This window comes from Theropithecus gelada, chromosome 6, assembly GCF_003255815.1.
Source record: "Theropithecus gelada isolate Dixy chromosome 6, Tgel_1.0, whole genome shotgun sequence".
NCBI classification, from domain to species: Eukaryota; Metazoa; Chordata; class Mammalia; order Primates; family Cercopithecidae; genus Theropithecus; species Theropithecus gelada.
Genome location: NC_037673.1, coordinates 140,852,394 through 140,859,513, shown reverse-complemented (window position 1 = coordinate 140,859,513; position 7,120 = coordinate 140,852,394). Strand labels below are relative to the sequence as shown.

General features: G+C 34.6%; 1 pseudogene; it reads right to left on the bottom strand.

Moving 5' to 3' along the window:
* Window positions 1-5,938: 5,938 nt before the first annotated feature.
* Window positions 5,939-6,817, bottom strand: LOC112626741 (annotated as a pseudogene).
* Between the last annotated feature and the right edge of the window lie 303 nt (window positions 6,818-7,120).

Sequence of the window (7,120 nt, the reverse complement as noted above, 5' to 3'; positions counted from 1 at the left end):
TAGGTTCTCTCTTCATTCTGTTGTTTTCTTTGTTATGCAGAAGCTTTTTCACTTTTTTACTTTTGTAATTCATTTGTCAATTTTTGCTTTTGTTGCCTGCACTTAAGGGGCCAAATTTAAAAAGCATTGCCTAGACCAATATTGTGTGGTTTTACTCCATGCTTTCTTCTAGCTGTTTTACACTTTCAGAATTTACGTTTAAATCTCTTATCCATTTTGCATCTTTCATGCATATGGAGTGAGATAAGGGTCTAATTTTATTCTTCTATTTGTGAATATTCTGTTTCCCCAACACCACTTATTGAAGATATTGTCCTTTTGCCATTGTATATTCTTGTCACCCTTGTCAAAAATCAATTGACCATAGATTTGTGGGTTTATTTCTGGGTGCTCTATTCTGTACCATTGGTCAATGTGCTAATTTTTATGCCAATATCATACTAATTTTTATGCCAATATCATATTATGCTTCATAGTATAGTTTGAAATCAGATGGGAGGATAACTTCAGCTTTGTTTTATTGTTTTGTTTTGTTGGGATTTTTTTTTTAATTTTGTTGTTGTTTTGTTGTTTTTGTTCATGATTACCTTGGCTATTTGGGGGGCTTGGAGTTGTTTTGTGGTTTTGAATCAATTTTAGGAATATTTTTCCATATGAAAAATGACACTGGAATTTTGGTAGGCATTTCATTGACTCTGTAGATCATGCTAAGTAGTATGTATATTTTAACTTTATTAATTATTACATGCCATGAACACTGGATATTTTTCCATTTATTTGTGTCTCTTTAACTTCTTTCATTAAGGTTTTATTATTTTCTATGTACAGGTCTTGGTCACTTCTTTAAGTTAGATTTATTCCTAAATTTTTTTTGTAACTATTATAAATAGCATTGCTTTCTTGATTCTTTTTCAGAAAGTTTGTTGTGAATGTAAAGAAATGCTACTAATTTTTGCATGTTGATTTTGTACCTGCAGCTTTATTGAATTTGTTTATCAGTTCTAAGTATTTTTGTGAAATCTTTAGGGTTTTCTATATGTAAGGTCATGTTGTCAGCAAATAATGACATTTTTACTTCTATACTTATTTAGATGCCTTTTTTTTTTTCTCTTCCCTCATTTTTCTGGCAAGGTCTTCCAACTGTGTTGAATAGTAGTGATGAGAGTGGGTACTCCTCTCTTGTTCTGAACCTTAGAGGATAGGGTTCCAATTCGTCATCATTAAGTATTAATATCATATTAGCTTTGGGCTTATTATACATGGCCTTTATTGTGTTGAATTATATCCCTTTTATACCTAATTTGTTAAATGTATTCATCATGAAAATGTGTTTAATTTTGTCAAATGCTTTTTCTGCATCTAATGAGATGATCATATGATTTTTGTCTTTCTGTTAATGTGGTATATTGCATTTATTGATTTACAAATGTTGATCCATTCTTGCATTGCAGAAAAAAATCTCACTTGATCGTGATGAATATCCTTTTAATGTGTTATTGAATTGGATTTTCTAATATTTTGTTGAGGATTTTTGCATCTGTTTACCAAGGATATTGGCCTGCAGTTTTCTGTTCTTGTGATTTTCTTATCCAGCGTTGGAATCAGAGTAATGCTAGCCTCATAAGAAAAGCTTGGAAGTATTTCCTCCTCTTTGACTTTTTGCGACAATGTATGGAGTATTGGTATTAGATATTCTTTAAATGTTTGGTAGAATTCAGCAGTGAAGCCATCAGGTCCTGGGCTTTTCTTTGATAGAAGACATTTTCAATCTCCTTACTCACTATTAGTCTGTTCAAATTTTCTCTTTCTTCATGATTCCGTCTTAGTAGGTTGTATGTGTTTAGGAATTCATCTGTTTCTTCTAGATTATCCAGTTGATTGGAATATAATTGTTCATAGTAGTCTCTCATGATCCTTTGTATTTCTGAGCTGTCAGTTGTAATGTCTTCTCTTTCATTTTGGATTTTATATATTTGAGTCTTCTCTTTTATTCCTTAGTCTAGCCAAAGGTTTATCAATTTTTTTATCTTTAAAAAAGACTAACTTTGTTTCATTAATCTTTTGTATTGTTTTTCTAGTCTCTATTTTATTTACTTCTGTTCTGATGTTTATTATTCCTTTCCTTCTGTTAATATTGGGCACAGTTTGTTCTTTTTTCTTTCCCTGAGTTCCTTGAGTGATGTTAAGTTGTATGTGTTTGTGATCATTTCTCTTTTTTGATGTAGATGTTTATTGCTATAAACTTTACTCTTAAAACTGATTTTGCTGCATCTCATAAATTTTGGTATATTGTGTTCCCAATTTTTTGTCTCAATAAATTTTTAAATTTTCCCTTTAATTTCTCCATTTATCTATTGAATGTTTGAAAGCATACTGTTTAATTTCCTTATATTTGTGAATTTTCAAAAATTCCTCCTGTTACTGATTTCCGATTATATGCCATTGTAGTTGGAAAAGGTACTTGATATGATTTCCATTTTGTTAAATTTCCTAAGACTTGTATTCTGGCCTAACATATGATCTATCCTGGAGAATATTCACTGAATGCTTGGGAAGAATGTGTATTCTGTTTCCTTGGGGGAAGATGTTCTATAAATGTCTTTTAGGTCTTTTTTATTGATAAGTGACATTCAAATCCAATTTTTTATTAATTTTCTGTCTGAATGATTTTTTCATTATTAAAATGGTATATTGAAGTTCCTTATAATACAACTTATAAATTAAAAATAGATAGTAAGTCAATAGATTCACAAAGCAAATTGTTATTCTTATCCACATTTCCAAAACAAAGACACAAAAACACCAAAAGAAAAAGTAATTGTGTTGAAAATGGGGGACACATTGAGGATATGGGACAAACCCAAATTCTCAGAGTTTATATAGGTGTTGTTATTGTTATTGCTGTTTTATTGCACTGAATTATATAAGAAATGAGAAAATCAAACAATCCTTATGACAAATCTCTTTTGGAGTTTATTGAACATACTACTGCCTCTCAACTGCAGAGACCACATATTTCTGTATGCCAAGAACAACTACACATCATGTATAAAACTAAGGTCAAGTGTACAGCAGATTTCAAGCAAATCATTGTTCCCCAAAAGATAATTTTGCATAGTTTTTTGAAGGAAATTGGTTTCAATTTGTTGATTCTTTTCAACAAAAATGTTAAGCTACACATGTTTTTTACTTCATTTTACATTTGTCTGAATAAAGCAATCCCTCCAACATACTTGCAGCGTTTTGCAACATCAGATGTTGCTTCCAGCTGCAAAAAAAAAAAAAAAAAAAAAAAAAATTATCCTTTATGCTCCCTTATGCTCTAAACAATTTAGAATGTTTATATCTGTAGAAACAGTAGCTGCATGAGGAGTCCAGTACCCGAGAGGTGGTTGTTTCTATACACTATTAGACTATATCAAAGACAGCATTGTCAAGTACTTAATGATTGGCTTTTCATGTGGGACCCAACATTCCAATAGAGCCTTTATTATTCCTACCAATCTGGCTTTAGTTCATCTTCTACAGACACTCCAGATTAAATTTTCTTCATTATCATTACAGAACTACACAAATAAGTGGCGCATCTGTTCAGGAAGTGGTTTATTATCTGTTTGGATGAGGTTTGAGATGAATAGAAAAAATAACTATACAGGACAGAAATGCACCAAGGTTTATGCCCACTGTGGAATTCAAGACCAGTTGTGTTATCTCTGAAAATCCTTTGGTCTCTCCCTTCCACTGAATGGGGAATTATTAACTAATGATTTGGTACCATTTATCATGAGGAAGAATGCAAAGCAGATAGAAATCAAACCAAAACAAATGCACAGAAACCTGGCACGTGATAAGGGTCTAATGACGACCTCACATTGTTCCATTCAATTTCTGGCCCATCTCTCCAAAAGAAAACTTGAAGAACTGTAAATATTTTACCAACAATCCCATATCAGAGATTTCTCATGCAAAACAAGGCTGTATAAATAAATCTGTTGATTAGGAATGCATCAACACATTACAGCTGTGCCATTCACATGGGGCTTACAACCAATCTTTTCTGTTACTATTAGGCTTACACCATTCATTTCAGAACTAGCATAAGGCCTAGGCAGTCTGAAGAATCTATGCCAGCCCTGATCAGGTCTGCATTCAGGTATTTGTCTGCAACATACCTTGACTGTACTCCCAGTTTGCCATAGCTCAGTCATAAAATGTGCTACAAGTGGTTCATTTCTGTTAATAACTAAATAACAGTGAAAACAGAAACAACAACAATAATAATACTTACTCAAACTTTAACATAAAAGTAAATCACCTGATAATCTTGTTAAAATGCAGATTCTGGCCAGGAGTGGTGGCTCATGCCTGTAACCCCAGCACTTCGGGAGGCTGCGGTGGGCGGATCACGAGGTCAGGAGATTGAGACCATTCTGGCTAACACGGTGAAACCCCGTCTCTACTAAAAATACAAAAAATTAGCCGGACGTGGTGGCGGGCGCCTGTAGTCCCAGCTACTCGGAAGGCTGAGGCAGGAAAATAGCGTGAACCCGGGAGGCGGAGCTTGCAGTGAGCCTAGATAGCGCCACTGCACTCCAGCCTGGGCGACAGAGCGAGACTCATCTCAAAATAAGTAAGTAAGTAAGTAAATAAATAAAACTAAATAAATAAAAATTCAGATTCTGTTTCACTAAGTCTGGGGTGGGGACTAAAATTGTATTTCTAACAAGCTCCCAATCTTGCTGATGTTTCTGGCATGTAGAAAATACTAGCATGGAAATAGACCTATGGTGTTTAATAACGCTAGCCACCTGTGGCTACTGAGCACTCAAACTGCAGCTACCCAAATGGAGATGTGCCCTGAATATAAAATGCACATCAGACATCAAATGCTTACTGCTCCCCAAAATGCAATAGGTCATTAATAATTTTGTATTGATTAAATATTTAAACGATTTTCATATATTACAGTTAAATAAAACATATTATTTAAATTAATTTTACCTGTTTATATTTACTTTTTAAAATGTGGCAACTAGAAATTTTAAAATTATGTATATGGCTTGCACATTTCCACAATGCTGAGATGAACAACTTGTGAGTTTTTTGTTTGTTTCTTTAATGTATATATGTTAAACATTATATACATCACCATACATTAAAAAATATCTCTTTGACATGCCTGCCTGGAGGTGGGATAACTCTATTCTTGCCACCAATCAAGTAGATGAACCTATTAAAATGCATTCAACAGAAATGAAATCAAACAGCATTAAGCTATAAGGAAAAGTATTTGTTCAGGTAACAGTAAACTAAGCCTGGAGTACTTAATTTGGAACTCTGACTCTATTTCTTTTTAATTCTCTTAGTTAGATCCAATGCTCAGGCAAAGTGGCACATCTGCAACTGGAAAAAAAAAAAAAAAACACAGAGAAAAAAGAGATAATCTCTTCCTTGAGTCTCTGTTTTAAAAACAAGAAAACTTTTCCAGAAACCACTAATAAACTTTAATTCCATCTCATTGTTTCAAACTGAGTCAGATCCCCAGTCTTAAACTAGTTCTTGTGAACTAAAAATTGACATGTTCTTATTACCTTAGATAGAGTTGCTTGTATCAATCACTGATAAAAAGAAATGGAATTAATAAGGTTCAGTTGAACTAATCATGAAACATCCCCAGAAAAGTGAAGTTGATCTTCCAAAGTGCAAGGCCATCACCTGATGGGAAATAAATAGGGTGGAGGAGGATAGACTGAAAACCAACAACAGTAGGTGAGACCCCTCTTCTGTTGTATAGGGTTATTATTTTGGAAAAGTATACTTGATAACGATATTTTTTTTTTTCAAATCAACAGGTCTTTTATTGGATCATTTAACTATCACAATTAGTTCTTTGGAATCATCTGGCATCATGTTTATGTAACCAGACAACTGTTACAACTTATTCAGCTTGCTGAACTGTCCCTTTTACAGAGACATAGATGCCATCAAAATTTTTTCTGATACTCTTATTTTTATCTGTTGTGGCTTGCTGAATCAAAGCAGTTGAACTTGAAGCAAGTTCAATGTCATTTCCTTCCAGGACTAAGTCATCTTTCAGGACTTGAGATACTGAACAAGCAACACCTGGCCTCATCTGAACCCTGTGGAGATTAGATATATATATATTTATATATATATATTTGAGATGGAGTTTCACTCTTGTTGCCCAGGCTGGAGTGCAATGGCGTGATCTCGGCTCACTGCAACCTCAGCCTCCAGGGTTCAAGTGATTCTCCTGCCTCAGTCTCTCAAGTAGCTGGGATTACAGACACCCGTCAGCATGCCTGGCTAATTTTTTGTAGTTTTAGTGGAGACGGGTTTCACCATGTTGGCCAGGCTGGTCTCAAACTCCTGACCTCAGGCGATCCTCCACCTCAGTGTCCCAAAGTGCTGGGATTACAGGCATGAGCCACCTCATCTGGCCTTATCCAAGAAATGTCTGATTTCAACACGAGACCTAATCTCAGGGATAATGACATGGATGGGGAAGTGAGCATCCACAGACCTCATATTGTAATGGAAGTCCAGTGTAACACCTTTGATCATGTTCTGTACGTTACTACGAATAGTGCAAACAGTAGCCACTTTCTTTCTATTTCCCCCCTCTGTCAACCTTGAGCCTCTTCTTTCCCTTTCCAAGGAGACTAAGTTCTACATTGATGTGACTGAAGTCCCTCTGCAGGTTTCCTCTGGGGCCCTTCACAAAAACTATGCATCCCTTCAGAGTGATGTTGACATTTTCTGAAATATCAACAGTCTGCCAAAGAATGGTCTTCATTCTCACAGTAGATGTGGCAAACACTGGCAAAAATTTTTATATTTTATACACACACACACACACACACACATATATTAGAACCCAGAATCCTATCACTTCATAATATGATATTGCTGACTCTCTCCAGACAGCTCTTCAGGTATGCCCATAGGCAAAAATTGTGTAAACTATGTATAATTAACTGTCACCTTTTTTCCCATGCAATCTGCTGTAGAAATCTTTTCATTTAGATTTATATGACGATTTTTGCCGACTAAAATATCCCATTGTAAGCAAATGCTTTAGTTTAGAACTTTCCAGTCA